The sequence below is a fragment of the Heterocephalus glaber genome, unplaced genomic scaffold (assembly GCF_053883595.1).
Source record: "Heterocephalus glaber isolate CG9 unplaced genomic scaffold, H.glaber_assembly_v1.0 deba00001457, whole genome shotgun sequence".
Taxonomy (NCBI): Eukaryota; Metazoa; Chordata; class Mammalia; order Rodentia; family Bathyergidae; genus Heterocephalus; species Heterocephalus glaber.
In genome coordinates, this window is record NW_028258305.1 from 46,747,886 (window position 1) to 46,757,778 (window position 9,893).

Here is a 9,893-nt window from a genome sequence, read left to right on the forward strand (position 1 = left end):
GCTAATAGCAGCTATATTAACCATTGTACAGTTTCTCAAGGGCCAGCTGGCGACCACAAGTTTGACATTTAATTGATTAAATCTCGCTTGAACCCCCGCTGATATAAAGATTTTGATTAAGTTACTTTCTGTTCTGTTTAGGTGTGGGTAAATAAGGGGACAATTGTAATTTTTAAGTATGTATTCATGATGTTCAATGAAATGACACAGCTTAGAGGAATTGTACTTTGTCTAGCCAAAAATAATCTTTACTTCAATAGAAATTGCTAAGGCAGCTTAAAATGTAAACATGTTCCGCCCAATGCCTCCCAGCTATTGCTTAAAGATATAAAAATAAAGTAGACCCTGAGGCTTCTCAGAGGGAACCTGGACATTGCTTGCGGAGGTTCTTTCTCATCGCCGGCCCAGGACATCTCCCCTTCCTACCCTACATCGACTGCAGCTGGTCTGCGGCAAGAGGGTTCTTCAGCAAGTCCACTTCCTCAGTCGATGATGTTTGGTGGTCGGAGCAACTTCCAGGAGCAGCTGGAGATGCAGGGTGGCTCTCTGCAAAAACTTGGGTTGGCACTGGAAGTAGACAAACAGGAAGTATGCCAGGAAGCCACTGAGCAGGAACAAGAAAACATACAGGAACTCCGTCTGGGGGTGGTCGAGGATGGGCGCCAGCACCAGGTAAGGAGCAGCCATCATGATGGCGGGAATGAAAGTGGGGACCTGCAGCGGACACAGCGCACATCTGCTCCCAAAGAACTGGATGACGGGGGCCACGGGAGGTGGTCCGTGGGCTCCGTCCCTCCTGCCTGCCTTCCTGTTGCTCCCACCTGCCGCCAGCTTCTCTCCTCTAGTCATTGCCATGATATCGCAGCTGGGCTAGGAAAGCCACCTGCTGGGCTACAGGGGGCCGTGTGGGGAGCAGAGACCTGGGCCCAGCATGAGCCTCTCTGCATGATGTGCACACAGGTGTATGCACACGTTCTCTGCATTCGCCTGTGACTGTTCTCTCTCACGGGCCTCCTGAGGAGAAGCGAGTCCTCAACAAGCAGAGTTAATGCCTTGTGACTCAGCTGTCCCTCATCTCCCGAAGCACAGAGATTCTCTACCAAGAAGAACGACACCGATGACCCCTTTCATCCTTTCACCCTCGGAATGAGGTCATAGCCCAAGATCCGCCTCGTGTAGGAGTCTTGGGATGAAAAAGCTGAACAACTTTCCCAAAGCTACCTTGTAGGTTCGGGCAAGATTCTTTGTCTCTATCCGCAAGCACAGCAGACAGCCGATGGTGGTTCCATAGGTGAGCCAGGGCAGGGCACTGCAAGGACAAGGCTCAGTCAGGACTGCCCTGCTGGACCCAGAGGACGTGTTCAGAGCAGAGGAGGAGAGTTGCCGGGGCCGCGAGGAAGCCTGCACTGTGCGGGAGCAGAAAGAACCCTTGCAGCAGAGTCCCCCCCCTTCCACTTCACCCTTGTCCTCACTGGAGATGCGACAGGAGGACAGGAGGACTCCCAAGGCCCGGACAAACCCCCTCCTCTGCCCTCCCCCAGGGCCACGGTTCAGAGGCCTGTGTCAGTGCAATAAAAACTCCATGTACCCTGGAGTGAGGGCCCTGCCAACGCTTGAGAAGGTCAAGGCTGGGAAGTGCTGGGTCCTGCTTGGGATGGCTCATCCTCAGACTTCCTCTCTGCTGGGACCTTCTCAGTCACATGCCCTGATATCCGCCTGAAAAATCCCTGTTGTCTCTATGGATTTTACTTTATCCTCATCATCTACTTTTATTCTTTCTCATAGGACAAAGATAAAAGAAAAGACAAAGCAGTTACTCATTGTTCCTGAGAGAGTCACATCAAGCCCTGTATGTCCTGTTAGACAACAAAGGAGCAGGCGATGCCTTAAAAGCCACTGAGAACTTTGTGCCCCCAGACTAGGGCTCACTGTAGGGCTAAGCCTCTGCCTATGGACCCTGCTCAGATGAGCTCATAAAACTATAACTGGCGTCGCAACAGCCCGTGACTTCTATCCTGAGGAAAGCAGTAAATGGAGTCAGAACGTTTCGCTTGGATGCAATCCATGATTGGTGTGGGTCTGCTCCTGGTCCCATCGAGATTATTTTGGGTCGGAGTGCAGAATGTAGAGCACACTGCAAGGGAAAACCACACCATGTCCCAAGCTGCACCACCTCCACCTACCTTACCAACAGAGTGAAGAACAAGAAGAAAGAAAACGTGACTAAGACAGCCCAATCCGTTGTCAGTCTCTTGGTGAAACAGCTGTCATACTGAATTTTGGGGAGCAGCCAGAACAAGAGAGGAGAGAGTCGTACTTGATTTTGGAAACATGACTGTGAGCCCCTGAGCCTGGGCTTCCAGAAGTGTGTATGGCACGGATGTGTGTGTGCACGAGTGTGAGTGTGTACATAGGGGATCCCAACACCCGGCCTGGTGTGGGCTTCACTTGCCTCCAGAAGCTCACAATGGTCCTGAAGTCTCCCGAGATGACCAGGACCAAAGCCACGGCTGCGGTGGACATCAGGGCAGGAGCTGGCGTGAGGTGACGCACGTGGACCATGGACACGTGGCCGGGCTGGGAAGCAGAGCCGGGGGTCGGGCAGAGCCCGGGGACCACCAGGAGGCCCCTGCCCCTGACAAACGCTCTGAACCCGGGACCCCCCACTTGAGCCACCCACATGCCCCAGAGTCACTGCTGCTTTGGCCTGGGCCCCTGAGATAGGAGTGAACTTGGTGCAGCAGAAGCAGCCGAACAGAGAGGGCCAAGGCTGACTGACACAATGAGAAACAGCTGTGTTGCTGCGAGCGGCGGAGATTTGGGGTCCATTATTCGACACTAACATTGCAGGAAAAGCTAAGGCAGGGACAAGGGTCTCTGGGGGAGCAGGCTGTCATGTGCCCACTGGACCCTCTGCACCCTTGCGATGCACAAATATCCTGCCTGGTCACGCCCTCCACTCTGTGCCACCCCGAAACCTGGAAGCAGGGTGATTAGGGTTAAAGTTGAGAGGTGTGGGGCACTTGAGCACTGCTCAAGGAGAAAAGAGCCGTGTCTTGCTAGGGAACCCCCGGTTCGAGCTAACTGCTAAGCTTCAGCAGGAGAGAGCACAGCTGGCAGGCCCCCAGCACCCCGCCTGTAGCCCCACACCCCTCTGGGCTCCGACCCCGCCTCTCACCACGTGGCCCTCTCTTGCAGCTGCATAGCACACACGGCCGCCACTGAAGAACACCACATTGGCAGAACCAATGGTATCAGCCAGGCCCAGGACCCCAGAACCTGGTCCCTAGGACAGCAGAGCAATCAAGGGAAGGGATTCCCGCTGCAACCCAGCAGCTGGTCACAAATTGAAAGTGGAGCAAGCAGCACAATCAAAGGTGAGTTCCAGTACACACAGGTACACACAGAGCACCGCCTTTCCACCCAAGTCCTCTGTCTGGGGTCCGAGGACACACCACTGACTCACTCCCAGCTCACAGCTATGGCCTTGGAGAAGAGGATCTCATGGGGGACAGCACCAGGAGGTAGCTGACACTGACCAGGACATATAGGCTGGTGACCAGGGGGATGGAGATTATCAGGGCCAGCACCAGGCTCTGCTGCAGGGTTAGGGGGGAAGGTGCACATCAGCCAGGAAGATTTCTAGGCCCCAGGACAAGATCGACAGCACAGAGCTAGGATCCCCCTGCACAGGGCACTGTGCCAGCCCCAGGGGTGAGGACAGTGTGCCCCTCTTCCATTAGCTCAGGATGCCCAGGCCTGGACACACATTCCAGCAGACGGGGTCCTTGGTACAACCAGGGCTGCGGAGTACAGAGCAGGAACGGGGCGAGGCGGGAGAGGGCAATGACCCAAGCTTCCGGACTGCGGAGGACCTGAGTCAGGGCTCTCCTTGAAGGGCGGGAGATTCAGGCAAATGGAAGGAGAAGAATTTCCAGCAGGGGCAACCTCGAGAGCCGACTGCAGGGAAGAGAGGAGCCCTCATTAGCTTGCTGTTCCCTAGCTAGGACCCTCCCCTCACTTGAGCGTCTTTCTCTGCTTCACATTACAGGAAAAGTAGCTTCCAGATCTCTCTGCCAGGACTGAGGTCGCCCACGGAAAACCCTGGAGGAGGAGAGACTGAGGGAGGAGGGCACATGGAGGGCGGAGCAGGCATCTCAGGACCTACTGCAGGTCCCCAAGTCCAGTCCCAGTGATGACGCTGCCTCACTCTCCTTCAGCTTTTTGGGGATACCACGTACATCGCCCTTCTGGGCCCCAGGGTCAAGCTGATGCTGCGTCTACGGAGCTGTGTTTCCGCGCAGCATGTGGGCCTTCCAAACCTCGTTGGACTGCTCAGCCTTGTTCCTTACCCTCCCCCACCCGAGCGGGCAAATTAGCGAAAGTGAAGCAAACAGGACGGCAATGTTCTCTCAGGTCCCTTCCAGAACCAAAACCCCAGAATCTGAGTGCCAAGGAAATTGCTCTACCAGAGCAGGGTTCCTCATCACCCCAGCCCTGGAATCTGGCTCTGCCAAGATCCAGATGAGGCCACCTGGGTGTTCAGCGCTCTCCTCCACCGGCCTCGCTATGGGCCCTCGGCAAGGTGAGCTCCACATGCATGGCCAGCCCCACTGGTCGGAGGCCAAGCCTGGGAGGTTTCTGAACGTGCCCTCTCTCCAGACAGCCCCCCACCTGCCAGGAGGCTGACAGGGGCAGAGCCTGAGTTGTGGTGTGGACAGGGTTCTGGCCAAGATCCCGCAAGAACAGTGAGATTTTCTGATTTCATTCTCAGGGGCCTTAATTCCACACTCAGATCCTAGGGAGTCTGGGCCTGATGTGGAACAAGTGCTGCAGTTTCTCGAAACAGAGTATGAAATAGAGATACCCCTAAAGCACATTCCAGAGGACCGTGTTGGAACAGAATCTCAAGGGCCAGCCTCTGAGGACTAGCTTAGGCCTCACTGAAACCCACATTCATCAGAAATGCTGTGGATAGCAAACTACAGCTGTGGACCAAATTCAGCCCAATAAAGTTGTGTTGGAACATAGCTGTGTTCATTTGTGGCTGTTTCCAGGCTACAGAGGAGTTGAACTAACATGGCAGGGACTGTTGACCCACAGAACCTAAAATGTTAAGCCTCTGACCCTTCATAGAAGAGCTTTGCCGACCCCTGCTGTTAGGGCCATCTTTAGGCTGCTGCTGCTTCCCCAGGCCCAGGGACAGGGGCTCCATCTCTGCACACGAAGGAGCCTCTGCTCTGTACCCCCAGCCCACCCAGAGCACACTGAGGACTCTCTCCCCATTCACCTGGGAGCAACGACAGGACAGCTGCTCTGGTGCTCAGCCCCGAGCCATGCTGGGGGGCAGCGAGCACTACCCCTGGGGCCCAGGGCGGTAGCAGGGCAGCTGTCACCAGCAGTCCACTGTACAGGCAGAGCTAGGAACGACAAATGATACACAAAAGTGAAAATGAGGCCCCCGGCCTCTTGACTCTGCCCCAGTTCTCTCTCTCTCTGCTCTTGGATTTCAGTTTCCAAGATCTTCTCCCAAATCCCCCTCTGAGGAACCCAGCCAAGACGGAGAGCTGTGATGTCCCATAGCCAGCCCACTGCCCAGAGGAAAGACTTCATGCTCTCATCCTAGAAGAACTGAAAACTCCTGTGGGGGAAAGAGAACAAAACAACTAACATCCTAAGCAAATACATTCACAGCAAAGAGTTTCTAGCCTGACTCGTCCCAGACCCAAGGGTCCCAAGCAAGTGCCCACCTGTCCCTCGCCTCGGCAAAGACAAGTCAGCCCCAGCTGGCCGGCGGGGTGAGCCAGCTTGTTGTCCTGTCCCAAAGCCGCTTTGTCTGGTAGCAGTCCCAGGCTATAGCAGCTGTGAGCTAAGCATCTACCACAAAGATCTGGTGGAGCAACCCAGGAGGGCGCTTCTTGGCAGTATGAATTAACAATCCTTCCCTGTCCCTAACCTCAGATTTCCCACATAAGAAAATGGAGTAAGGAGACCTACCTCACAGGGCAGAAAGATGAGCTCACGGCTGCGATGCTACAAAGCTCTCTGCATCCAAGCAGCGTTACGGACTCACCTTGGGACTCTTGAGCTCTTCCACCACATAGTGAATGCTGTTCCAGCCGTCAAAGGACCACAGCCCCTGGTAGAACGCCATGCCCATGCATCCCGCCTGCTGTGTTGTGTTGTGGAAGGCGAACAGAAGCGCCTCTGTGGCCCAGCACCATGGCCCCAGCCGCTACAATGACCAGCAGTGAGAACACCTTGGAGCTGAGCACACGTTGGTCAGCGTGGTGGGCAGCTGCGAGCTCCAGAAGTTGGCCAGCAGCAGGATGCAGGAGGCTGCCACACTCTTGACCACAGCCCGGGGCACCGAGGGGCAGCAGAGGTAAAAGGGAGCCAGCGCGTACTCAGCCACGCTCAGGGAGACAGCAGCAATCCCAGCCGGGCTGCCGGCCAGCACAAATATGTAAATGACCTGGCTGTAAATATGTAAAAGGCTGGCGAGGAGCCGAAGGTTCGCAGGATGCAGGCAAACTCTCCCCCCCCCCCCACTCAGGAAACAGGGCGCCCAGCTCGGCCAGGAAGCCACACATGGCCCAGACCCCCAGGCCGGCCCCCGGGACTGCCCACGTAGGCCAAGACACCTGTGGGGACATGAAAATGCCAGAGCCGAGCATACAGCCAGTGAGCAGGGGCTCGGCCCTCCACAGCCCCATCTGCCTCCTCAGGGTCAGCCCCAGCCCTTCCGCCCCGTCATGGGCACCTGTGCCCTTCCTGCTGTCCATCTCAGGTCGCCAGCAGGCACTGCCTCTGGGAAAAAGGCAGAGGCCCTGCTGCCTGTCTGTGGGCTTCCTGGGGAGTCAATGACTGCAGTGGGTCTGGGCCTTGGTCAGAGAACCAGGGTGTGGCCTGGGGGGCCAACCTCAAGTGACCTGGCCTGCACCTGTCCCACCCGCATCTCTGGGGCCAGCATGGCCCGGCGAAGGCCAAGCTAAGCTGGCTCCTAATTGTTTGTTTAAATGTGCTTCTTTTTTCTTTTTTTTTTTTTTGGTACCGGGGATCGAACTCGGGTCCTTGCTCTTGCACAACAGGCGACAAAACCACTGAGCTAAATCCCCAGCCCTAAATGTGCTTCTTTTTGTTTTCATTCTGGCAGTACTGGGGTTTCAGGCTGCAGCTTCCTCGCACATGCTAAGCCAGCTCCCTACAGCTGAGTAAACACCCAGCCTTTTTTATGTCAAGACAGGGTCTCATTACACTGCTGGCTTCAGACTTGTGATCCTCCTGTCTCAGGCTCCTGAGTAGCTGGGATGATAGGGATCCATCGGTGTGCCCAGCAAAATGGGGTTTGAATAGAAATGTAGAACTGCAGTGGGCCTGGGCGTGCAGTTGGTAGGGTGATTGCTTAGCGTGCACAAGACACCAGGTTTGATCCCAGGACTGAAGATGGAAAGATTTCCCAATTCCACAGCAGCACCACAGGGGGAATGATGGACAGGTGAGTGCGCTGTCCCAACAGGTGTGCCGTGCAGCTGCACCTCTGGAGGCAAGACATCTTTAGGACCGTTCCCAGCCAATCTATCGGAAAACAAAGATTGCAATGCAGACAGCCTATAATTAGAACTGGCTGAACTCTATCTAAAAGAGCCAGGAAGATCAAAGAACAGGACCCATGCAGACAAGATCCAGGTAGCCGCCAGCAGGAAGGGGAAGTGGCTCAGGGTGTGGGTTCTGGAGTGAGACTGTTTCCTTCAAATCCAAGCTCTCAGACCTCATAGTTGTATGACCCTGGACCAGATCCTGAGCTCCACTTTACCCACCTGTTAGTTAATAATAATACCTACCAGGATTAAAAAAACAGCCCAAAGTAGCCAGAATAGTGTATAACACATAGAAAAGGTTTCTTCAAAGTTTGTTTATTTTGTTGTTGGTTTTTTGGTGCAGTCTCACTATGTAGTTCAGGCTGGCCTTGAACTTACGATGTAGCCTCAGTTGGCCTCAATTTTGTGGTAATCCTCCTGTTTCAGCCTCCCACGTACTGGGATTACAGGCGTGTGCCCCCCCCCATGCCTGGCCTCTTCATTGTTAGCCATTACTCTCTGGCTCAGAGTTTCATCAGGTATATAGGACATAAGAAGAACTGAAATGTGCTGTGTATATGTGCCAGCTCCCTATGAGGAATATAATCATCATGTATTACAAACATATATGAATAAAAACAAAAATTAACGATATATACTTAAGGGTACATTTTATTAATCTATAAATAGTGTTCATTTCAGAATAGAGTATGTAACTTCCATATTGATCCTCCTTGTATTTCTAAAATATAAGGTTATAGAAAGCTTACTAGTATTATTATAGAAGGGTAAACCATACTCACTGGCATGTTGGGGTCAAGATGTTCACTCTCAAAGTGGACAGAAAGGCACTTGCAGCCCCCCAAATGGGTTGGTCTAGCTCAAGCCAGACATGTGAGCTACTTGGGTCTCACATATGTGCACAATCAATGAAGCGCTTGACCGATGCGAGGGCTTCGCTTGTCATGGTTCACAGGCGTCCGACCGACCTCCCACCCCATTGTGCTGCAGCCTACACTGACCTCAGAAAATGCCTGGGGAGCAGCCCCCCAAGATTCATGCCCAGCAGAAAGGAAGGCAAAAGGGCAGAGAAACAGGTAGGGGAAAATAGATAAGAGAATTGGAGAGAGGAGGACAGGAAAGGGAAGAGTCTTGCTGGGGGTGTAGCTCCGTGGTGAGACACTGCCTAATGTGTGAGGTCCTGAGTTGTACAACTCCCAGTACTGGAGAAGAAAAAAAGGAAAGAGTCTTGGAGCTCAGGAAAGAGGCTTTCTGGAAGCAGCTCCATTTAACTGTTACACACCTCAGGCACTGAAATTTCCTCCCTTTCCTCCTCCAGGGGCTGTTGCTGGTAGATAGTACCCTCACCTCTGATGACAATTGCATTCCCTTGGCTGACTGTAACCCTAATTCCTTAGGTGTAAGAGACCAGGACCACGTATATGAACGCTTTCAGCAGGTTGTGCAGGCCCTTCGAGCAAGGTACGGAACATAAGCATGAGGTGGGGCACCCTAATGGGTTAGGCTTTAATCTGTTACGGTTTATATCTAGCTGTTCCCTCAAAGCCTCATGGGCTCATGGGTGAGGCTGAGAGGGCCTGGATCATGGGTGTGTGGCAGCCGATCAGTGTGCTGATTGGCTTAACACAGTTCTGGGTGTGGATGATGGGAAGGCCCATGCTGGTGTGGGGGGCACCAACCAATGGGCTTGCAGCTTGGATGGAATAAAAAGGGAAAGAAGCAGGAGGTCTCTGCCTCTTGCCTGCCATGCCATGGACTGCTTCTCCTCTGCCAGGTCCTCTGCTGCCTTGCTGCCTTGGCTTGGAGCCAGCTGACTACAGACGGCAACCTCTGCAAGCTGTGAGGTAAAATAAACTTTGCCTCCTTTAATTTATAAGTGCTGGGTATTTTGTCCCAGCAACAAGAAGATAATTAAGACGCAATGTGTCAGTCTGCTTTCTGTCACTGCAACACATATACCTGAGATACATCAACTTAAGCAAAGATCCATTTTGGCTCACAGTTTTGGGGGTTTCATCCTGTGGTCAGGTGCACCCCATTGCTCCTGAGCCAGGCAGCATATCATGGCAGGAAACACGCGGTGGACAAGCTGCCTACCTTACAGCAGCCAAAAAGCAAAGAATGAGGAGGGGCTGAGGTCCCAGTGTCCCCCAAATGCACACCCCCAGTGACCATGCTTCCTCTACCACCTCCCACTATGCCAAGCCAGAGACAGAGCCTTGATCACATGGTCCTTCCGATCCAAACTACCGCACACAGCAATTCAACTCATGAGAACTGAAAACTTGTGTT

The 9,893-nt window shown here is 53.7% G+C and overlaps 1 pseudogene; it reads right to left on the reverse strand.

The window, feature by feature from the left end:
• Positions 1-276: 276 nt before the first annotated feature.
• Positions 277-6,785, reverse strand: LOC101722258 (b(0,+)-type amino acid transporter 1-like; annotated as a pseudogene).
• Positions 6,786-9,893: the final 3,108 nt, after the last annotated feature.